Below are 25,680 nucleotides of genomic sequence, written 5' to 3' on the forward strand. Positions count from 1 at the left end.
TAGTAATATTAGTTATATGTATAGGATGAATATATTACTACTACAGATGATGGAATTGGCACGCGAAACATGTCTTCCAACATTGAAAACGATGGATCAATATGGGTAATGAAGAATGAAGGATCAGATGGCAAATATATGCTATATACATACATATGTACATCTGCATATTTAAGAAAGTGCATTTTTAAAACTTCATTGCCGCATATTGCTTAAAGCCAGCTTGAGAGCACATTGACAAGCCTTTGCAGTTGAATACCAAAGCAATCAATAACCGGTACGCCTAAATTATGCTAAACAAATTGAAAATTGTCACTTGTGTGCAATTGGCGCAATGCCTGTCGGGGCTTACGGCCATGTCTATATCATCAATATGCAATATTTCATGTGTCAATGGGATTGCAAACAACATCACACATTAATAACAAATAAATGTTTGCATTTGCGATTGCACACAAGTCAAAGCAATGAATGCAAAATACGAATTGTAGCTACAAACAACATTGAAGTACAACAACAAAATATAGAAAATTGTTCATGGTAGATAAACAAGTGATGCAAAAAAAAATTAGAAATAAGTATTAAAAATAAAAATAATATAAAATTGAGGAGTGTCTGTGAGTGTGGATGATGTAAAACTTTTTAAATCATATACTTCTCATAGCGAAAGGACTGAGTTACAATCGGATTTAAATATTTAATTACTTCTTCTTCTTCTTGACTGGCGTAGACACCGCTTACGCGGTTATAGCCGAGTCCAAAACAGCGCGCCACGCATCTCTCCTTCTGGCAGTTTGGCGCCAATTGGTTATTCCAAGCGAAGCCAGGTCCCTCTCCACCTGGTCCTTCCATCGGAGTGGAGGTCTCCCTCTTCCTCTGCTTCCACCAGCGGGTACTGCATCGAATACTTTCAGAGCTGGAGCACCTTCATCCATTCGAACAACATGTCCTAGCCAGCGTAGCCGCTGTTTTTTTATTCGCTGGACTATGTCTATGTCGTCGAATAACACATACAGCTCATCGTTCCATCGTCTGCGGTATTCGCCGTTGCCAATTCTTAAGGGACCATAAATCAGGAGCAAAACCTTTCTCTCGAAAACTCCTAGTGCCGTCTCATCGGATGTTGACATCGTCCACGCTTCTGCACCGTAAAGTAGGACGGGAATGATGAGAGACTTGTAGAGTTTGGTTTTTGTTCGTCGAGGTCTGGAGAAAGCAGAACTAACGGCGCGGGTGTTGTTTCCAATGATATCGATATCATCGGCGTACGCCAGTAGCTGTACACTCTTATAGAAGATTGTACCTTCTCTGTTTAGCTCTGCAGCTCGTATTTTTTTCTCCAGCATCAGGTTAAAGAAATCACACGAGAGTGAGTCACCTTGTCTGAAACCTCGTCTGGTATCGAACGGCTCGGAGAGTTCCTTCCCGATCCTGACGGAGCTTTTGGTGTTGCTCAACGTCAGCTTACACAGCCGTATTAGTTTTGCGGGGATACCAAATTCAGACATCGCGGCATAAAGGCAGCTCCTTTTCGTGCTGTCGAAAGCAGCTTTAAAGTCGACAAAGAGATGGTGTGTGTCGATCCTATTTTCACGGGTCTTCTCCAAAATTTGGCGCATGGTGAATATCTGGTCCGTTGTTGATTTTCCAGGTCTAAAGCCACACTGATAAGGTCCAATCAGTTTGTTGACGGTGGGCTTTAGTCTTTCACACAATACGCTCGACAGAACCTTATACGCGATGTTGAGGAGGCTTATCCCACGGTAATTGGCGCAAATTGTGGGGTCTCCCTTTTTGTGTATTGGGCAGAGTACACTGAGATTCTAATCGTCAGGCATGCTTTCTTCCGACCATATTCTGCAAAGAAGCTGATGCAAGCACCGTATCAGCTCTTCGCCGCCGTATTTGAATAGCTCGGCCGGTAATCCATCGGCACCCGCCGCCTTATTGTTCTTCAAGCGGGTAATTGCTATTCGAATTTCTTCACGGTCGGGCAATGGAACATCTGCTCCATCGTCGTCGATTGGGGAATCGGGTTCGCCATCTCCTGGTGTTGTACTTTCACTGCCATTCAGCAGGCTGGAGAAGTGTTCCCTCCACAAACTCAGTATACTCTGGTCATCAATAACTAGATCACCTCTGGGGGTCCTACAGGAGTGCGCTCCGGTCTTGAAACCTTCAGTTAGTCGCCGGATCTTTTCGTAAAATTTTCGAGCATTACCCCTGTCGGCCAGCTTTTCAAGCTCTTCATACTCACGCATTTCGGCCTCTTTCTTTTTTTGTCTGCAAATGCGTCTCGCTTCCCTCTTCAGCTCTCGGTATCTTTCCCATCCCGCTCGTGTTGCGGACGATCGCAACATTGCGAGGTAGGCAGTCTGTTATCTCTCCACTGCGAGACGACAATTAATTACTTGGTGTCACAAAAATGATAAGCCACTGAATCTTAAAAAATGTAAAACTATGTGCTTTTCCCGCAGAACTGGTGATCCTTCTCCTTATATAGTAAATAACTTCAGTTTAGAGCAAGTTTTTAGCTTTGTTGATTTAGGAGTTACGACCGTAAACTAAATTTTAATTCTCATGTAAATTTAATAGTCTTAAAAGCTAAAGGTGCTCTTAGCTTTGTTAAACGTTGGTCTAGAGAATTGTGGTCCGTATATTACTAAAATTCTTTTTACAACATTGGTAAGGCCTATGTTGGAGTATAGTTCTGTGTTACACTCACTAGTCGCAGAGAAATGCTAGGTATAATATTGCTAGTAAAACTTATGAATGGTTTAGTTTGTAGTTCATTCCTTTTGTCTGATATTAAGTTTAATGTCCCATTGCGTTCATCTAGGCAGTTTAGACCATTACTTCTAGAACAAATTTTGAGTTAAACGATCCAAACCGCCGAATATGTTAGGATTTTAATTCTCATTCCAGCAAATTTGATCCATCTGACTCAATATTTAGCATCAAAAAAACTATTTTGTCTTCTCTTAATAAGTAATATTCAGAAATTTTTAACTTTTTGATTTTATAAATTTTAAATCTCAGCTGTTCAAATGTTTCCTTCTGTAGCTGAGCAGTTTGAGAACTGGACGCTTAAAAATCTCTTGCCTTTCTAGACTCGGCAAATTCCGCTCGTATGCGGACTGCGCACGCACGCGTCTGTTGGGCGGTAGGAGGGTAATCATTTGGGTTTATATATTCTCTTCTTCTTGACTGGCGTAGACACCGCTTACGTGGTTATAGCCGAGTCCACAACAGCGCGCCACGCATCTCTCCTTTTGGCAGTTTGGCGCCAATTGGTAATACCAAGTGAAGACAGGTCCTTCTCCACCTGGTCCTTCCATCGGAGTGGAAGTCTCTCTCTTCCTCGGCTTCCACCAGCGAGTACTGCATCGAAAACTTTCAGAGCTGGTGCACTTTCGTCCATTCGAACAACATGACCCAGCCAGCGTAGCCGCTGTCTTTTTATTCGCTGGTCTATGTCTTTGTCATCGAACAACACATACAGCTCATCATTCCATCTTCTGCGGTATTCGCCGTTGCCAATGTTTAAGGGACCATAAATCTTCCGCAAAACCTTTCTCTCGAAAACTCCTAGTGCCGTCTCATCGGATATTGACACCGTCCACGCTTCTGCACCACAAAGCAGGACGGGAATCATGAGGGACTTGTAGAGTTAAGTTTTTGTTCGAAGAGAGAGGATTTTAATTTTCAATTGCCTACTCAGTCCATAGTATCACCTGTTGGCAAGAGTGTCCGCGTTGGATTTCAAGGCTGACATTATTATCGGTGTTGATGCTGGTGCCTAGGTATACGAAATTATCTACAAAGTTATGACTGTCAACAGTGACGTGGGAGCCAAGACGAGAATGCGCTGACTGTTTGTTTGATGACAGGAGATATTTAGTCTTGTCCTTGTTCACCACCAGACCCATTCGCTTCGCTTCCTTATCCAGGCACGAAAAACTAGAACTAACGGCGCGGGTGTTGTTTCCAATGATATCGATATCGTCGGCGTACGCCAGTAGCTGTACACTCTTATAAAAAATTGTACCTTCTCTATTAAGTTCTGCAGCTCGTATTATTTTTTCCAGCAGTAGATTGAAGAAGTCGCACGATAATGAGTCACCCTGTCTGAAGCCTCGTTTGGTATCGAACAGCTCGGAGAGGTCCTTCCCGATCCTGACGGAGCTTTGGTGCTACTCAACGTCAGCTTACACAGCCGTATTAGTTTTGCGTGGATACCAAATTCAGACATCGCGGCATAAAGGCAGCTCCTTTTCGTGCTGTCGAAAGCAGCTTTAAAGTCGACAAATAGATGGTGTGTGTCGATCCTCTTTTCACGGGTTTTCTCCAAAATTTGGCGCATGGTGAATATCTGGTCAGTTGTCGATTTTCCAGGTCTAAAGCTACACTGATAAGGTCCAATCAGTTTGTTGACGGTGGGCTTGAGTCTTTCACACAGTACGCTCGATAGAACCTTGTATGCGATATTTAGGAGGCTGATCCCACGGTAATTGGCGCAGATTGTGGGATCTCCCTTTTTATGGATTGGGCAGAGCACACTGAGATTCCAATCGTCAGGCATGCTTTCTTCCGACCATATTTTGCAAAGAAGCTGATGCATGCACCTTATCAGATCTTCGTCGTCGTATTTAAATAGCTCGGCTGGCAATCCATCGGCCCCCGTCGCATTGTTGTTCTTCAAGCAGGTAATTGCTCTCAGAGAGCAGGAGTGCAAGTCGAGTAGAAAATCGTTCGGCGGTCGGTTGTGATTGCAGCTTCTCGATGTCGAACCTTCCTTGTGTTTGTTGGCGTGTGCGCTTTTCTACACAAAGGCGGGTGCGTATCTTAGCTGCTACAAGATAGTGGTCCGAGTCGATGTTGGGACCACGAAGCGTACGCACGTCAAAAACACTGGAGACATGGCGTCGATCTATCACAACATGATCGATCTTGTTGCGAGTGATTCGATCCGGGGACAGCCATGTAGCTTGATGAATTTTCTTATGCTGGAATCTAGTACTACAGACGACCATATTTCGGGCCCCGGCGAAGTCAATCAGCCTCAGACCGTTTAGCGATGTTTCGTCATGGAGGCTGAATTTTCCGACTGTTGTGCCAAAGACACCTCTTTACCAATCCTAGCGTTGAAATCGCCAAGCACGATTTTGACATCGTAGCGGGGGCAGCGCTCATAGGTACGTTCTAGGCGCTCATAGAAGGTATGTTTGATCACTTCGTCCTTCTTTTCCGTCGGGGCGTGGGCGTAAATCAGCGATATGTTGAAGAACCTCGCTTTGATGCGGATTGTGGCTAGACGTTCATCCACCGGAGTGAATGTCTCGACGATGGAGTCTCTCTCCCACCACGAATACCACACCAAATTTGCGCTCCTTTATATTTCCACTGTAGTAGATGTCACAAGGACCCACCATCATAGTCCTTTATACGTTTGCTGTGGTCGTCTTCAAAAGGGGGGTGTCTCATCCGAGGCTGTTGCTTCTTATTCATTGGTTATTCGTTTTTAGGTGGTGGATCCCAAACCCTACGCACAACCGCAGATGAGGGATTCGCCTTCTCACTTTAGCTCGCCTCCAAACGGATGCCTTACGTGTCTTACGTGAACTTCTACATATGACTCCATATATATTATATATTATTGTTGCTTATTATTGCTGACCGTTCAGTGACAAGTAAAAGTACTAATCGAAGAGAAAGCAATAAAAAAAAATTAAAATGTGGAGGAAATAACAAAAATAAAAGAAAAATAGCAAAGAAATAAAACGAAGCAAACAATTTCATGGACAGCTTGTTTCTCGGGTAATTTAATCTAAAAGCGTAAATTTGATTATTTATCGACATCTTTCAAACAGACAAACTGACAAGAGTATAGCATACATGTGGGCGCTACGTATGTATGCTTTTCCGAATTCGTTCACAAGCACATGAATGTGTGTGTATTTCATGTGATTGCTGTTATTTTATTATTTACTTGTAGTGAGTTGCTTGTTTGGCTAGAAAATTTCATGTTTGATTTAATATTTAAGTTATTAGTTAGCTGGTATCTATATAAGGGGAGGTGATTTAAGTGGAAAAATCTCAACTTGTCAGTTTAAAAATTTATGCGCCTACAAGATAATTCGACTTTTTTAAAAATTCAATCTTAAGATACTTCCGAAAAAAGAGGGATTTAATGACAGCATGAGATAATGTAAACTCGGATATTACTTTAACATATTGAATAATAAAGTCTTACAGAGAAAAAAAGGATATTGTATACTCAAATAAATTGTGAGGTTATTCTAGAAACCCTTTCCATATCCGCAAATACTCCTAGTATGGATAAAAGAGTGAGAACCAAGGTGTGAAGGCTGTGTCACGTAATATCGATAGAGATCATCAGGAAATATTCACTGATTTTATTTATTTAAGGTCCACGAGTTCTAGACTAAATAGCTAAATTTCCAGAAAATATCAGCACGCTCCTAGTCGGGTTGAAATAAACCTGTATTACTCTTATTACCGAGTTTAGCATACTAACAATACCCAGCGATTGTAACCAAGTAGGTATCCTATATGGGATACTATACAAAGAAATATAATGAATATATTAATAGCGGCCTTTACACGCTCACATATGTGTGACAACATGTGTGACATCACACCAAGTTGTATCGTGTAAAGGGGGAAAACACATGCATGTCACACATGTTCAAAGTTTTCAAAATTGTTTAATTTTTCTGCTGGTGTGTCACACAAGTGTGATCGTGTGAAGGCTGCATGATGCACGCAGTGTATTTTTTCAGTCGAAAAAAAGACAGTCTGCAGAGATGGTGTCGCGCATGAACGAGCAATTTTGGAAAGAGTTTAATTTATGGCGTTATCAGCGCCAAGAGGTCGTTGTAAACTGCAACATCCATCCTTAGAAAGTTTTTGTAATGCTTTGGGCAAGATATTTCTAGTTCTTTTAAAAAAATTGTACGCGAGAGTGTTGGTCTTTTCTTACGCCAATCTTGCACCCAAATTCGTTTTTTCTTGCCACTTTTTGCAATTTCTTCCTCTTTCTCCATTTCCAAAATTTCTTCAATAAGAAGAGCTGCCACTAATGCGCGTGCCATGTTTACTCGTTGAAATCTGAACGAAAGTGAAGTTCACACATATCCATGACCGTGTGAACGAAAACGTCAAACTTTTGCATCATGCCATGTTCGCGAGCATGTGTGACCGTGTAAAGGCCGCTAATGACAATGAGCAGTTCAGCAATTTTCATTATTTTGGAACGCCAGGACTAATATAAATACCTCGCCATCGAATTAATACTTACCTTCCTGAAAGTGGTTCCAGTAATGCCGTATTCTGGTAGAAGGTTATTATGGAGAGTTCATGTCACTGATTCCCCTATCAACCTTTCCTTTGAGCTTGAACCAGCCTCCTATTCCTATATGAGTGAAGTGTAGAAAAAGGCTTGAGCTCGACAACAAACTGAGCTACAGAACATGGAATGAACTCGAACTTCCTACGGAATTCAGAGTTTCCAAGCATAGAGTTTAATTGAGTTTCCTTTAAAATACAATTTAAAACTTTCATCTAACTCAAATTCATTATGGTACGACTCGCAATTCGATGAGGCTAAAATAAAAGCATGTTTTTCTAGGAAACAACAAATCCCCAGTGGTCATGTCATTGCACAACAACACTCTCATAACCATTTGCAAGTCATTTGCTTGCAATTTGCATTTTTTTTTTTCAAATTCAAGCATGGAACTTGAAACTCAGCCCCGAACGCCAACGACAATTGGATTATTTGACGCGCAATTGAGTTCGAACAGCTGCTCGGTTGAGGTCCATTTGACTTTGCTGTTTCTTGATGTTGCTGCTGTTGTGGCTGCTGCCGCTTCGTGCGTTATAAGCTGTTGTCCAAAGCGATCGTTCGAATAAAATAATATTAGGAAGAAAGTTTAATTTCTTCATTCTTTATCTTTATAGTAAATTAATTCGAAAGCAAATAAAATTCATTAAAATTGTTCAATATACATATTCTGTGTTAGAATTTTAGTATTTTACAAATGTTGAACTGTACTAAAATTTAAAGTGTGCCTTATGTACATATATTAAAAATTAAATTTTTTTGTGAAAAAAATAATGTAAAATTCAATGTTTTCAATAAAAATTTTAATTCCACTCAAACAAAATTCAGAGTTTCACTCAGATCTAAATTTCGAGTCATATCTGATACGAGTTTTAAATATTCGTTGGTGGTAATATTTGCTAATAAATAGTGGGAATATATAATTGAGTTTATTTAATATTATCACTTAAAACTATTAAAATTTTAGCTCAATTTGTGTTGAGAGTTTCTGTAGTTTCTAAATCATTCTAAAATTTTATTGAAAATATGTATTACTAGCCTACCTATGTATAACTAAATTAAAGAACAAATAAGTTTTGTAGTTTCGCACGCATTGAGTGGCAAACTCAACCATTAAGTCCTTTAATATTAAATGCCACATTTCTTTCAAGCTTGAACCTTATATTTTATAAAAAGGTTGTATGTGAAGAGAAGAATATGCATTTCACACAATTTCAAATATTAACTCAATAATGATTTGAGGTTGAGTTAAGCTAAATCTCAAGATATCAGCTTTAGCTGGATTCATTAAATTGAGTTGCCGTTTTATCTTGTCAACTATTTTCACCTATTTCAGTACAATGAAAAATCATGACATTTTATTTGAGTAAACATTTTTTTTGCAGTTGTTCGCTATATTTTCTTCTTGTTTGAGTTTTTTATGGTTTTGAGTGGGTTTATATATGATTGAGCTTTTATAAAATTCTTATATTTATAACTTTCAGCTTGCAATTATGTTTCTTTTTGTTTGAGTGACGAATACTTTGAGTTTGAGTAATTTCGATTTGTTACTATTTTGAGTAGGTTTGTGTATGAATGTGAATTTTTCTACAATCTTGGTTTCTGAGCTAGATTTCTCACACTTTTTGGGAGTTACGCTGTCTGTAGTTGCATTTTGATGTTAACTTTGAGTTACTTTCTACATATGAGCGAGTTTATGCGGATTTAAGTTAGATTTCTTAAATAAGTTTTGTCTATTTTTATTAAAATATGTGTTAATTGTTAAACTTGTTTAATTTTTTTTTTCTATATTCAACATGACAAATTATTTAGAGGACTTTTTTGAGTATGAGAACAAGTCTGAGTGTGAGTTGGGTAAAATTCATTTTCAGTGCTAATCACTCGCTAAACAGAATTTCAAGAAAAGCGGTCGGGCGCATCCACATAAATGTAAAGACTTGTCGGACACATAAACATGCATGCCCTTCGCCGCTACTTTATTGGCGTGAGTATTAGCAAAGCATTTTATCCCTGCAATTTTCCAAAGACTTACCCACCCAAGTGCGGTAGGCAATAAGCGCTTTTTGCACATGAGTGTATCTATTTATATACGCAGACCCATAAAGAACAAAAAATTGAAAATTTCAAAAATATCTACAAAAATCGAAACTACTCTCGAAATTTCTGGTTTATAAATTTTATAGAATAATACTTTTAAATATGGGGCTACGCTTCTCAAATAATATGTTAAGCTGTTAAACTTCTGATGAGATATTTTAATATCGACCTAATTATTTAAGGAATTTTTGATTTATACTTGCCAAACAGGTGGCAACCCGCTACAAATAATTTTAAATTTAAAACTCTTTGTTTGCTATTTATGTTATATTATTATATTAGTTTTGTTTACATAACGGTTGTTTGTAACATCTAAAACTAAAAGAGTTAGATTTGGAGTCATATATACCAAAGTGATCAGGGTGACGAGTAGATTTGAAATCCGGATGTCTGTCGGTTATTTGTATTTAACTCGCAAACCAATAAAGCTATATAAACCAAACTTTCTGCAGTCGGTTCTCTTACGTACCGCACCACACACCATGAAAATAGTTGAAATCGGATAATAACCACGCCCACCTCCCATACAAAGGTTAGGTTGAAAATTACTAAAAGTGGGTTAACTCACTAACGAAAAACGTCAGAAACACTAAATTTTGCAGAAGAAATTGCAGAAGGGTGCTGTACTCAGAAATGCTTGCTTACAAAATGGAAAATGGGCGTGACATCGCCCACTTATGGGTCATTCCTTATAACTCAATTTTGAATTCCATCTGAATCCATCACTGTATAATGTAAACATAAGGAACCAATGAAGATAGCTGAATAAAACTTTACACAAATAGTGCATATCATCTCTGGCTTCACTTGTGAAAAAAAAAACGGACCATAACTTTTCAAGGCCCCAGATATCGAATATGTTGAACTCAGCGCCTAAGGATAAATTTTAACCGAAAATATGAGTAAATCTCTCAAATAATGTAATGTAATTCTGAGGAAATTGTTTTCTTCTAATAGTGTGTCTTTGTTCCAAAAATTATTAAAATCGGTCATAACATCTCCATATATCTCATTGTAGGTTTTTCAAAAGTATCTTCTCCTAGCTCTCATATACCTAATTATAGGTTTTTCAAAAATACGGTGAGCTTTATTCCGCATATATGTATGTATTTTGAGTAAAAATTAAGATATCTTAATGAAACTTGGAACATATGTTCCTTGGAAAATGGTCGTGTACTTGTTTTATAATTTTTTTGTTTTTTTTTTAATAATATATGTTTTACTTTTTTAACATTTGGCAACTCTTTTTACAAAAAAATTTATTTGGAAATTTTCTTAAACATTCTCAGTTTGTTAAGTTTGTTTTGATTTTCACATTTTTATTTATTTATAATTTTATTGATTACAATTTTAAAACATGTGGCAGCATTGTAATATTCGATTGTCACTAAGAAAAAAATGGTGCGTGGAATCCCTAAGCGCGTAAGAAGTTATACTTCTTAGTGATATTCCAAGAAATACATATAATTTTGTATGAAAGAAAACTAGCGAGAGGGAAAGGATAAAAATGTGGTGGAGTGACCAACACTTTCTTAAATTCACATTTTATAAATTTATTATGCACATTTTATAAAACAAAGTCCAAATCAATTATCATTTTTGGGTTCTGACGGATTGATATCTATAATATTTACAATTGGATTATGATAACTAAAATACGATATGAAATGTCTTACATCTATTTTATCTATAGGAGTACCGGTTATTCGCTATACTCTACTATTTCTCCGATAATATCTGCAAAAGCTTGCGAACCTGCAGTTGACAACGGTAATAAAGCTTTACCTATGAACATTTTTATATCTCTCATCGATGAATTTGGTGATATATGCAATTAAATTCAATTTTTTACTATTATGACTATCGGTAGGGTTTATTTTGCATTGTACCGTACACAAATCGCCAATTCTTATTGTTGTTGATATCGTCACATCAGCAATACTCGCGGACGCAGCCTTTATATCTAAATGAGGAGTGAGAATATGACATTTGTCTTGCTCATTGTGATAAATAGCAAAGCCTAAATTTCTTGTTTCATTTCGTTGAAATATGATAACATCAAGATGTTTGACTGTTTAAGCACTTTATCTGAGAAATTATCAACATGAGCACGAAGACTTTGACAATTGAATGATATTATTGATAAACATTTTCTTGTGGTAAGAAACTCGAATAATTCTTTTTCTAAGGTGATAATTGGATTTTGACGTAATTTTATCATTTCATCTCGCAAAGCGCGACATCACCTGTCATTGCTTCCAATGCCATGATAAAATTTTTTCTGTTTAACATCATTTCTAATATGCCACAAGACAAAATTAGAAATGAAGTTCATAAACCTCACGCTGTCAGATAAAACGATATATGTACCTCCTCATCGCAGGTGCTAATACTTTCGATTTGCAAAGAAAGTAAATGAAGACTGACTACAGAAATGATCCTGTGAAGTATAGCCTTAACTTTTCAACGGCCAACGCAGAGTATTTCAACCAAAAGCCACATAAAATAGTTGAGAATTCGCAGAAATGAAACAGAAAAGAAAGAAAGATAAATAATGCACAAGCATACAAACATACATATGCGTACACATGTGAATATGTCACCAACCAAAAATTTAAACATTGTTCTACAAAAACAAGAACTGCTCAAATAGCATAAGCATGTCAAGTGCTTTAAGTTCTCTGCTTTACTCTCATTCACTCTCTCTCCCGCGTTAATTGTTCAACGCTACCACTGAAACTACCCTCTCCACTGAAGCGTTAAACAATTATCGCAACCTTTTCCGAAGTCGTATAAGAAGTATAACTTAAATAAAATTTAATTAATTTTCTTCATTTTTACTTATGGTGCAGCTTGTGAAAATTGCATGCGTGATGTAATTTTGTTACGCTACACAATTTCGTTGCAGTCGAAGTATTTGATTAAAGTTTAGTTACTGGAATAGAATAATATGAAAATAAATTTAAAAACTACATTTTATGCCTTAAAACCTACACTTAAACGACGAAAATGGACCACGGCTCAGACTTTAATAATTTGCCACATCAGACCAAGTAAGACTATTCCCACCCCTCAACTTGCAAGCCCAAAAAAACTCGTTTAATAAAAATAACAATAGCAAATAATATCCGTTTCAGCACACCATTCCATGCTGTTCTGCAACAAATTGAACGAAAAATACGCATACGAAATTGCTTGGATGAGCAATTTCCCAACTTCCAGAGCAATATTAACTAAAGCGCACACACATACATACACTTAACTTTGACCCCACACACACTGCCAGCACTAATTTCTTTCACTAATTATGTGTGTGCTTACGCCTCAGTCGACTCCGCTATGAATTCTTCCTCTGGTAAGTGAGTGGTAAGTGATTTGCTGCCGTTTAGTGTTTTCCACCAATAGTACTGGTGTTTGTGTATTTGTGCAATAATTAAATGTTTGAGTAATTTTCGTATGCTTTTTCAATTCGGTGACACACGCAAGAATTCAAAAATGGTAGCTTCAGTATATACGCATGTACCTGCTATGTTCTCCAATTTTTGCTTAGGCAGCAATTTTCAGTTCATACATTTTTATTAGTATAGCGTTTGCATGTGGTGGTTTAGTAGAGATCCAGCTTCTACTTGTTTCTGCTGGTTCAATAAATTGCAATTAATTTGTGGGAGTTTGCATTTTACTTGTTACCGAGGTTCATGTTTTAAGGCACTTCTAATTCTTCTTCTTTCTTCTAATTAAAGTTAGAAGAAAACAAACGCAGATCTTACCTTCATTAAAAAATATACCACATAAAAAAAATAACAACTGGATAGACCTAGGTAAAGGGATAAGTGGCATATAAGTGTTTTGGTATCAACGGTTCCTAATTCATATCTCTGCCTCTGATATATAGTAAAATGCGGAAGTTTTCCATACAAGCCCTTGATTCCGATCGTTCAGTTTGTATGGCAGCTATATGATATAGTGGTCCGATAGTTCCGACAAATGAGCAGCTTCTTGAAGAGAAAATAACATCTGCAAAATTTCAAAACGATATCTTAAAAACTGAAGGACTAGTTCGTATATATACAGATAGACAGACAGACAGACGGACGGACAGACAGACAGTTCAACATACTGATCATTTATATATACATACTTTATATACTTTATAGGGCCTCCGACGCTTCCTTCTGGGTGTTACAAACTTCGTGACAAACCTAATATACCCTGTTCAGGGTATAAATATTGTATTTTGTAAAAAACCGTTAAATAACTAATTTTCTACACTGTTTAATACCACCTTTATAATTTTAGTTTACTTGCTACATAATTGTTTGTGGTAATAAATTAATTATTATTTTTTATAGCCTACTTTTAGGCACTTACTACAGTAAGTTTAAGCTATTGAAGCGCAATTACAGATAAAATAAGTGATATAATATTTTTTTTTGGCAATTAAGCCAAATTTAAATAGTAAGAGCCACTTAGATTCATTTATGACTAACTTGTACATCTTATGATTTTATTTTTTAACTAGGAATTGCATTCTGTGTAAAATATAGCTTTATATGCTGAGCGCCTAAATGTATGCTTCACATTTTTGTTGACTGACAAAAAGTTTGACGAGAAAAATATTTGGGTAAACTATCATTTTCATATAAAGTTTGTTCATCTTTATAAAAAAAAATGAATTGAAATGAAAATTGAATTATGATTATAAATTATTACGTATCACAATATGACTGATTATCCTTGGGAATCAAAATGTTTTGCTAAAAGACACTCTTTGAAATACAATTTCCTTCATTTTATAATGATAACAAGATTCACTCCTAAATGTAAATGCTATAAAAATCAATTAATTCCGCATAACTTTCCATTCATACGACTTCCAAGGAGGAAAATTGTATTATTTATTTTACTCCTCACATAATTTAATTTCTGTTCCTTTTCGATATCTTTTCATAATTTATAATTCATCAACAAATGACGCCTATTTGTCAAATAATCCATCAACATCTTTCAAATACTGATTACAAAAAATCTTGAAAATAATTAGAAACCACAATATTCAATCCCAACACTATTCAATTCGTAAATACTTAAATTGTTATAGAGCGCCTAAAAGTGCGCAGCACCTCTTAAGCGGCTACGAGATTGCGGCCAACGGTCAGCAACGCCACAGCATTCGCCGACAGTCAAATTTATAAATATAGCCATTAAACTGGGATTTGAACGGATGAGCACATCAATAGAAAAATAAACATATTATTGGAGATGCTATAAATGTTGCACACTAGGCGTCGTACACGAGCTCTAGGTGGATTGGGAGTTTCATTGTGATAGTACGAAATCGATTTTGTGTATTGGACATTTAGAGCAGCGATTTCAGTTTTGCTGCCTACGCACATTTTGCTGCAGTATAATGTAGCTTAAGACCTATTTTTTAGGAGCGCATCAAATTGTATTAGTCTGTATGTCGCACACTACTGGCTGGCTAAAAGGGTTACAGACGGTTATTTGTATATTTTAATCGGTGTTTACAGAAAAGATTGACCATTTGGTGGCGAAATGGTAAATTGCTCACCCCCAAATATATGTATGTCATTTAAAATTATATGTTATTTATATTAAAAAGAGTTATGAAGTTTTTGTGTAGATATTCACGGGTGATTTATTAAAAATACTCGGAAAACGTAGATTCAAATAAATGGTGGCAAATAAATATTAAAGTTATTTAAAAAATATATTTTATTAAAAGGTTCTCATGTTCAAATTTAATGTTATGAGTATATATGAGATCAACAAGTTGCTTTTCAGTAGAAGTGCTGTGCAAAACGTGTCTTCAAGATGTATGACTAGTTGCAAAACGATTTGAAAGGCACCATTTATTGAAAAAAATAAATAAATAAAGAAATATGGAAATATTGAAGTACGAAGAATAAAGGTCACAAAAGGTTTATCACCTTCCTCCGAAGTCACCACTTGTATTAGTAGTCCATTCGTACCAAAATATTGACTAAAAATATTCTCTCAATTGATTCAGATTGTAACCCAGACTTTCTTTAACTCTGAAATAAACAAGCCATTTTCAACGGACCTAATCAGAACTCGTTCACATCGATTAAATCTCTATTTAACCTTACTTTTATTTAGTTAAAAGGTTTGACTAATGCCTCAAGTAGCCACTTAAAGTCAAAAATATTTTTAATTTAAGGTCGGATTTCGGGTGAATTTTAACTAACCAAAAAGTGTCTAAATTCTAATGATTTCACTATTAAAGCCTGCATTCCCGGAAGTCACTTTTATTGACATCCGATACTTTATCTTACAAACACAATAAGAATGCACAGCAATACGCAAATTAATTGAGTTTCTGCCTACAATTCCCGTACGACCACCAAGAACACACACACCCACACTTTCACAAGAAAGCCGAGACTTTTCAAAGTGCCCTAGAGGGGGTGATCGGGAAAATGGCAGTAATGCAGCCAAAAACCCACAATGTCACAATTATGTGCAAAGACCTCGATGAGATCACGACCTCGGAAGAAATTTGTGATGCACTAAAAAAGGAATGCGGATTGAATAAAACTGATAAAACAAACGTTAAAAGTATGCGGAAAACCCGAAGCGGTACTCAAATTGCAATCATTTGCCTACGTGTTCAGGATGCCAAGACTGCCCTAAAGCTAGGCAAAGTAAAATTTGGGTGGTCAATATGCCGCATCCGCTGCATGTTCTGCAAGGGGGAACATTCGGCCTTGAGCACGATATGTCCCAAGTATCAGGAGATGTTGAAGTCACTTAAGAAATGAGGGTTTTACAGTTAAACTTAAATCACTGCGCTGCAGCACAAGAATTACTGAAACAAACTGTAGTAGAAAAGAATATTGACGTCGCCATACAAAGTGAACAATATTCTCAGCGTTCGGAAAGCACCTGGATAGCAGACGTAACTGGTAAAGCAGCAATATGGTCCTGCAAAGGACAACCTTTTATGTCCTGTGCCAGAGTATCACCAAATGGCTTCACATGGGCGAATTTATATGGTATATACATCGTAAGCAGCTACGCTCGTCCCAGTGCTTCTACCACAGAATTCGAGAACTTCATACTGGAGTTGACTCTAGAAACCAGGGGCAAATCGCCTATACTAAGAGCGGGCGACTTTAATGCATGGTCGACTGCTTGGGGAAGCAGAAGCACAAATCATCGTGCGCGTCTAGTACTAGAATTTCTAAGCCAAACAAATCTGAGTATCATGAATAGCGCCACGCAAAATACCTTTCAGAAAGGGAAAAAATGTTCCATAATTGATCTTATGTTTGCGAATGACGCACTCGGCAGGCGCATTAACTGGAGGGTAGAAGTCATATATACAAATAGCGACCACATGGCTATTATGGCAGAAGTCTCGTTACCCGGAGAGACGGAAAACCTCAGTAGGAACAGGTGTAACAAGAGAGGCTGGAAGCAAAAAGAGTTTGATTCTGACCTTTTTGTGACTGCCTGGCGCGCAGCAAATGTCCCTTGCGAAGACGCAGCCCACCTGGTATCCGCAGTTAGAAAAGAACTGGTTGCAGCATGCGACGCAACTATGCGCCGGACAGCACACCACACCAAACGAAGGCCAGTATATTGGTGGAACGAAGAAATAGCCACGATCAGAAAGCTTTGCCACTCATCTAGACGTCGCCTACAGCGCAACCAGGGTGGCGAAAACGAAAAAAATCTCAAAAAGGTGTTTAAAAGGCATAAGAAACTCCTGAAGGCAGCCATTATCAACAGCAAAAGAAAATGCTTTGAAAAGCTCTGTGAAGAAGCGAACGTAGACCCCTGGGGATCAGCGTACAAAATTTGTATGTCAAAATTTAAGAACAAGTCCCAGCCAACTAGAAGCGTATCGTTTATGAAGAAGATCGTCGAAGTATTATTTCCGGTGCATGAACCGATCACCTATGCCGAACAACGAAAATATGCTACTGGGTCACCCCTCTTAGTCTCAGAAGAAGAATTATTGGACATATCCAAAAAAATCAAAACCAACAAAGCGCCTGGAATAGATGGTATACCCAACATAGCTCTAAAGGAAGCAATAACTGCAAAACCCACCCTGTTTGTTAAAATGTACAACGCATGCATAAAAGAAGGGGTATTCCCCGACCCCTGGAAAGTTCAGCGTTTGGTATTACTCCCAAAACCAAAGAAACCACCCGAAGTACCGTCATCGTATCGACCTCTGTGTATGCTGGACACACTGGGAAAAGTGTACGAAAGCATAATAAGAAACCGCTTGGATATTGCAATCCAGGAAGCCGGCGGGTTATCGAAAAGACAATACGGCTTAACAAAACGGAGATTCACTATCGATGCACTAAAAGAAGTCGTTAACACTGCAAGGGATGCAGTTAGTGGTAAAAGATGGAAAGGAGGAACCAAAAAATATTGCGTTCTCATCACCCTGGATGTGAAGAATGCATTCAATTCAGCGAAATGGACAAATAACGGGTGATTTTTTTGAGGTTAGGATTTTCATGCATTAGTATTTGACAGATCACGTGGGATTTCAGACATGGTGTCAAAGAGAAAGATGCTCAGTATGCTTTGACATTTCATCATGAATAGACTTACTAACGAGCAACGCTTGCAAATCATTGAATTTTATTACCAAAATCAGTGTTCGGTTCGAAATGTGTTTCGCGCTTTACGTCCGATTTATGGTCTACATAATCGACCAAGTGAGCAAACAATTAATGCGATTGTGACCAAGTTTCGCACTCAGTTTACTTTATTGGACATTAAACCAACCACACGAATGCGTACAGTGCGTACAGAAGAGAATATTGCGTCTGTTTCTGAGAGTGTGGCTGAAGACCGTGAAATGTCGATTCGTCGCCGTTCGCAGCAATTGGGTTTGTGTTATTCGACCACATGGAAGATTTTACGCAAAGATCTTGGTGTAAAACCGTATAAAATACAGCTCGTGCAAGAACTGAAGCCGAACGATCTGCCACAACGTCGAATTTTCAGTGAATGGGCCCTAGAAAAGTTGGCAGAAAATCCGCTTTTTTATCGACAAATTTTGTTCAGCGATGAGGCTCATTTCTGGTTGAATGGCTACGTAAATAAGCAAAATTGCCGCATTTGGGGTGAAGAGCAACCAGAAGCCGTTCAAGAACTGCCCATGCATCCCGAAAAATGCACTGTTTGGTGTGGTTTGTACGCTGGTGGAATCATTGGACCGTATTTTTTCAAAGATGCTGTTGGACGCAACGTTACGGTGAATGGCGATCGCTATCGTTCGATGCTAACAAACTTTTTGTTGCCAAAAATGGAAGAACTGAACTTGGTTGACATGTGGTTTCAACAAGATGGCGCTACATGCCACACAGCTCGCGATTCTATGGCCATTTTGAGGGAAAACTTCGGAGAACAATTCATCTCAAGAAATGGACCCGTAAGTTGGCCACCAAGATCATGCGATTTAACGCCTTTAGACTATTTTTTGTGGGGCTACGTCAAGTCTAAAGTCTACAGAAATAAGCCAGCAACTATTCCAGCTTTGGAAGACAACATTTCCGAAGAAATTCGGGCTATTCCGGCCGAAATGCTCGAAAAAGTTGCCCAAAATTGGACTTTCCGAATGGACCACCTAAGACGCAGCCGCGGTCAACATTTAAATGAAATTATCTTCAAAAAGTAAATGTCATGAACCAATCTAACGTTTCAAATAAAGAACCGATGAGATTTTGCAAATTTTATGCGTTTTTTTTTTTAAAAAAGTTATCAAGCTCTTAAAAAATCACCCTTTATAATCAAAGCTTTACATGAAATGCACGCCCCTCAATACCTAGTAAAAATAATAATGTGTTATTTTGAAAACAGAAGGCTGATATTCGACACAGACAAAGGCACAATGAGTTACTCTATTACGAGTGGAGTACCGCAAGGATCGGTATTAGGCCCCCTCTTATGGAACCTGATGTATGACGGGGTGCTGCGAAGACACCAACCAAAAACCGTGAAATTAATAGCATATGCCGACGACCTCGTAGTGGTAGCAGTGGCAAAGCATCTTGATGACCTACGGAGCAAATGCAATGAATGCATAAATGGTCTACGGTAATGGTTTTCCTCCGAGAGTTAGGAACTAGCAGAGCATAAAACAGAAGTCTTGCTCATAAGCACACGGAAAATTGAAGAAAGCATAACTCTCACTATAGGGGATTGTGAGATTACTTCACAACCACAGTTAAAGTACTTGGGGGTAATAATAGACTCTAGACTTAAATTCAAGGAGCACTTGGCGCACACGTCAAACAAAGCAAATAAAATATATAACGCTCTATCTAGAATGATGGCGAATAGAGGATGCATCCGCTCCAGTCGACGACTGTTAATTGCAAAGGCGATGATTTCCGTAATTTTGTATGCAGCTCCGCTATGGATCCAGGCATTAGACATTAAAGCGTATGCTAGACCAATTAACGCAGTACATAGACTGTCGGCAATCCGAGTAATTAGTGCTTTCCGAACCATATCCAGTGATGCTGCTGAAGTTTTAGCCAGCATGCCGCCTATTGACATCCAGGGTGATGAACTAGCTCGACATCCATTCGTGGACACATAGGGAACATGGGGACCTGGATTTCCACCTGACCCAAATATTAAGTGGTCATAGGTGCTTCAGAAGCTACCTGTACAAATTCCGTTGTGATGTTAGTCCGTATTGTCCAATATGTGTAGAATCTGTAGAAGACTCGGAACACGTATTTTTTCATTGTCCACGCTTTTCAAAAATAAGGGAAAAGGTGAAAATAACCTTAGGTGGTAGCTTAACGGTGGAAATTTGACTGCATTTATGTGTCAGTCCTCTAAAAAATGGAAAGCTGTAAGCGAAGCGGCAGCATTAATCATGGCAGAACTGAGACAACTCCAACAGATTAGGCGTCAGTTAGTCCGCGCTATAGAGGAGACTTAAAATATCTTGTCACTCCCACGAAGTAATACCTTATTCGGTGGTCCCGTGGGAGACTCTTGTGTTGGGAGTAGGTTAGGTTTAGCGGATTAAAGTTACGCACTCCTTCTTTCGATACTTCCCCCTACTATAAAAAAAAACACAAACACACGTGCATTGTCTTCTTCAGAAAGTAGCTCACTTTATATTCAAAACACATTCACCTTTTCTTCAAGCACATTCACACAATACCAAATAGCAAAGCCACATTAAAAACACATTCACCATTTCTTCAAGCACATACACAATACCAAATAGCAACGCTTGCAAATCATTGAATTTTATTACCAAAATCAGTGTTCGGTTCGAAATGTGTTTCGCGCTTTACGTCCGATTTATGGTCTACATAATCGACCAAGTGAGCAAACAATTAATGCGATTGTGACCAAGTTTCGCACTCAGTTTACTTTATTGGACATTAAACCAACCACACGAATGCGTACAGTGCGTACAGAAGAGAATATTGCGTCTGTTTCTGAGAGTGTGGCTGAAGACCGTGAAATGACGATTCGTCGCCGTTCGCAGCAATTGGGTTTGTGTTATTCGACCACATGGAAGATTTTACGCAAAGATCTTGGTGTAAAACCGTATAAAATACAGCTCGTGCAAGAACTGAAGCCGAACGATCTGCCACAACGTCGAATTTTCAGTGAATGGGCCCTAGAAAAGTTGGCAGAAAATCCGCTTTTTTATCGACAAATTTTGTTCAGCGATGAGGCTCATTTCTGGTTGAATGGCTACGTAAATAAGCAAAATTGCCGCATTTGGGGTGAAGAGCAACCAGAAGCCGTTCAAGAACTGCCCATGCATCCCGAAAAATGCACTGTTTGGTGTGGTTTGTACGCTGGTGGAATCATTGGACCGTATTTTTTCAAAGATGCTGTTGGACGCAACGTTACGGTGAATGGCGATCGCTATCGTTCGATGCTAACAAACTTTTTGTTGCCAAAAATGGAAGAACTGAACTTGGTTGACATGTGGTTTCAACAAGATGGCGCTACATGCCACACAGCTCGCGATTCTATGGCCATTTTGAGGGAAAACTTCGGAGAACAATTCATCTCAAGAAATGGACCCGTAAGTTAGCCACCAAGATCATGCGATTTAACGCCTTTAGACTATTTTTTGTGGGGCTACGTCAAGTCTAAAGTCTACAGAAATAAGCCAGCAACTATTCCAGCTTTGGAAGACAACATTTCCGAAGAAATTCGGGCTATTCCGGCCGAAATGCTCGAAAAAGTTGCCCAAAATTGGACTTTCCGAATGGACCACCTAAGACGCAGCCGCGGTCAACATTTAAATGAAATTATCTTCAAAAAGTAAATGTCATGAACCAATCTAACGTTTCAAATAAAGAACCGATGAGATTTTGCAAATTTTATGCGTTTTTTTTTTAAAAAAGTTATCAAGCTCTTAAAAAATCACCCTTTATAATCAAAGCTTTACATGAAATGCACGCCCCTCAATACCTAGTAAAAATAATAATGTGTTATTTTGAAAACAGAAGGCTGATATTCGACACAGACAAAGGCACAATGAGTTACTCTATTACGAGTGGAGTACCGCAAGGATCGGTATTAGGCCCCCTCTTATGGAACCTGATGTATGACGGGGTGCTGCGAAGACACCAACCAAAAACCGTGAAATTAATAGCATATGCCGACGACCTCGTAGTGGTAGCAGTGGCAAAGCATCTTGATGACCTACGGAGCAAATGCAATGAATGCATAAATGGTCTACGGTAATGGTTTTCCTCCGAGAGTTAGGAACTAGCAGAGCATAAAACAGAAGTCTTGCTCATAAGCACACGGAAAATTGAAGAAAGCATAACTCTCACTATAGGGGATTGTGAGATTACTTCACAACCACAGTTAAAGTACTTGGGGGTAATAATAGACTCTAGACTTAAATTCAAGGAGCACTTGGCGCACACGTCAAACAAAGCAAATAAAATATATAACGCTCTATCTAGAATGATGGCGAATAGAGGATGCATCCGCTCCAGTCGACGACTGTTAATTGCAAAGGCGATGATTTCCGTAATTTTGTATGCAGCTCCGCTATGGATCCAGGCATTAGACATTAAAGCGTATGCTAGACCAATTAACGCAGTACATAGACTGTCGGCAATCCGAGTAATTAGTGCTTTCCGAACCATATCCAGTGATGCTGCTGAAGTTTTAGCCAGCATGCCGCCTATTGACATCCAGGGTGATGAACTAGCTCGACATCCATTCGTGGACACATAGGGAACATGGGGACCTGGATTTCCACCTGACCCAAATATTAAGTGGTCATAGGTGCTTCAGAAGCTACCTGTACAAATTCCGTTGTGATGTTAGTCCGTATTGTCCAATATGTGTAGAATCTGTAGAAGACTCGGAACACGTATTTTTTCATTGTCCACGCTTTTCAAAAATAAGGGAAAAGGTGAAAATAACCTTAGGTGGTAGCTTAACGGTGGAAATTTGACGGCATTTATGTGTCAGTCCTCTAAAAAATGGAAAGCTGTAAGCGAAGCGGCAGCATTAATCATGGCAGAACTGAGACAACTCCAACAGATTAGGCGTCAGTTAGTCCGCGCTATAGAGGAGACTTAAAATATCTTGTCACTCCCACGAAGTAATACCTTATTCGGTGGTCCCGTGGGAGACTCTTGTGTTGGGAGTAGGTTAGGTTTAGCGGATTAAAGTTACGCACTCCTTCTTTCGATACTTCCCCCTACTATAAAAAAAAACACAAACACACGTGCATTGTCTTCTTCAGAAAGTAGCTCACTTTATATTCAAAACACATTCACCTTTTCTTCAAGCACATTCACACAATACCAAATAGCAAAGCCACATTAAAAACACATTCACCATTTCTTCAAGCACATACACAATACCAAATAGCAAAGCCACATTCAAAACACATTCACCTTTTCTTCAAGCACATACACACAATACCAAATAGCAAAGCCACTTCAATGCCGAGATGAGCAATTCTCACACAAACAAAAACAAAACGGTTCAATTTCTGTTGAAAATCACTACAATGAAGGTGGATGCAGTCAAGACAAGAAACACCTGTTGGAGGCTGGAAAGTAGTCGGGATAACAAGGGTTTACTGACCACACTCACAGTCTTAATATAATTAATGATTGGTGTTGAAGAAAGCTTGTACAAGAAACATTTATTATTTTTTTAATGAATGGTCAGAATAAATTGTGAGATATAATATAAGAGTAGGAAGAGGAGAAACCATAAACGAATATTATTATCATATTCTTCGCTATTTCGAGTAGTCAGTCCAACATTTATGGACTCAATACAATAAGTACAGCATTACTTAATTGTCAGTTTCTTTTAATTCTGTATTAACTTGATACTTGTATATCCTCTTCCAATTTCAGAACACTAGAATTTTCAACAGTCTAATCAGGATTTAAGAAGGCTCGTATCTTCTTTTTTGAACACTCTGGCATAAAGTTTATTATATAAAATATATTTTATAAGCAGATTTAAAACATTATTTTAGACGGATATAATTTTTACAGTGGTTGCCACCAGAAAAATTGCCAAAATAAATTAGAAAGTCTTTTATTTTGTTGTTTTGTTTATTTTCACTTCAATATTAATTTTTTTGCTTAATATATCGCTCATTTACATGAATAGTGTCACAATTCAAAAAAGTTGATTTTTCAGGAGAGCGGTTTAAAGTTTTCAATTGTCTCTTATTTACCAAATATATATAGCTATAAGTGGATTGAAAAAACGAATAGCATGTAATATCTATACTAATATTATAAAGAGGAAATGTTTGTTTTTTTGTTTGTTTGTGTCGAATAGGCTCCGAAACTACTGAACCGATTTGAAAAATTCTTTTACCATTGGAAAGCTATACTATCCCTGAGTGACATAGGCTATATTTAGTTTAAAAAAAAATAGGGTTCCTTACCAAAACTCCGATAATGTAAAAAAAATACCAAAAAACTTTCTTTAATCGCGAATACTGCGAAAACGATTGAAGATATAACAAAGTGAAGTACTATTAGTATTTTGTAGAACTTATCATTATCTACAAAAAACGTCGCGACATCATACCTCTAACTATTATAGTTTTGTCACAATAAGCGATTTTATATAAAAAAATTAATTAAAATACCACTACTTGAAAAGGCTCTTTATTTATACCTTAGTATTAATCCTTATCGAAATAAATGATTTATTATTTAAGATCGCTTCAAAACCTTTATATAACTTTTTGAATTATTAGATTCTGACATACCATTCAAAAGATATCACGAGTTAAAAATTTTGAAATTTTTGAATGGTCCTGTGCGGAATTAAAAATAATTGTCGCTTGATAATAATATGATATAAAAATTAATTGCTGTTCGTTTGTGCCGCAAAAAAACGAGAACGGCCAAACCGATCTGGCTAATTTTAGTCTTGAAATATTCGTGGAAGGCCAGAAAAAGATTAGAAAGTGAGTAAATATGAAAAAAGAGGAAGATAATAATAAGAGAATTTTATTCGAGTTGACAAGAAAATATAAAAGAGAAAACAAAAAATTATAATTTGAAGGTTGTCATTGTTGCTTTGTTAAAATATTTTTGTTATTGTTCAATTGTATAAGGTTGTGTCGATAGCCCAAAACAATTTGTAACAATTAAGGAAAGGCTAAGTTCGGGTGCAACCGAACATTTTATACTCTCACAATTTATTGATGTAATTTTATTAAGATAACATACAATTTTACCTATATATTCGACATAAAGTGCAATAGAAAATCATCATATATAGTATATGAGAGCTGATGTAATTCCAGAACCAATTTCACTCATTTTCACCACCAAGGTTAACGGGCATAGGGGCGACTTGGCACCTGTTAGTAGGCAAACATACGGCACATTCGGCCTTGAAATTACTCCTAAATTGCAAATAAACGAAACACCAGTCAGCAAAATCGTCAAAAATAGCGCTTTAACGAAAATGTTCCAAATATTCAAGAAGTCGTTGGAGGTACTGCACAGGACTTTAAAAGATCTTGATTGTCGATGAACGTTTTTGGTGGAGCAGGATTCTGTTAGTAGGTGATTTACGCCAGACTCTTCCAATTATTCCTGGATCAACTGTTACTGACGGGCTAATCACATGCCTAAAATGATTTAATTTGTGGCGACACATAAAGAATCGCCAATTAACAACTAACATATGAGTGTTTTTGCAAC

At 37.7% G+C, this 25,680-nt stretch overlaps 1 pseudogene; it reads right to left on the minus strand.

Annotated features, from left to right (window-relative positions):
• Positions 1-11,723: 11,723 nt before the first annotated feature.
• Positions 11,724-11,920, minus strand: LOC114804853 (small nucleolar RNA U3; annotated as a pseudogene).
• Between the last annotated feature and the right edge of the window lie 13,760 nt (positions 11,921-25,680).

This window comes from Zeugodacus cucurbitae, chromosome 6 (assembly GCF_028554725.1).
Source record: "Zeugodacus cucurbitae isolate PBARC_wt_2022May chromosome 6, idZeuCucr1.2, whole genome shotgun sequence".
Lineage (NCBI taxonomy): Eukaryota > Metazoa > Arthropoda > Insecta > Diptera > Tephritidae > Zeugodacus > Zeugodacus cucurbitae.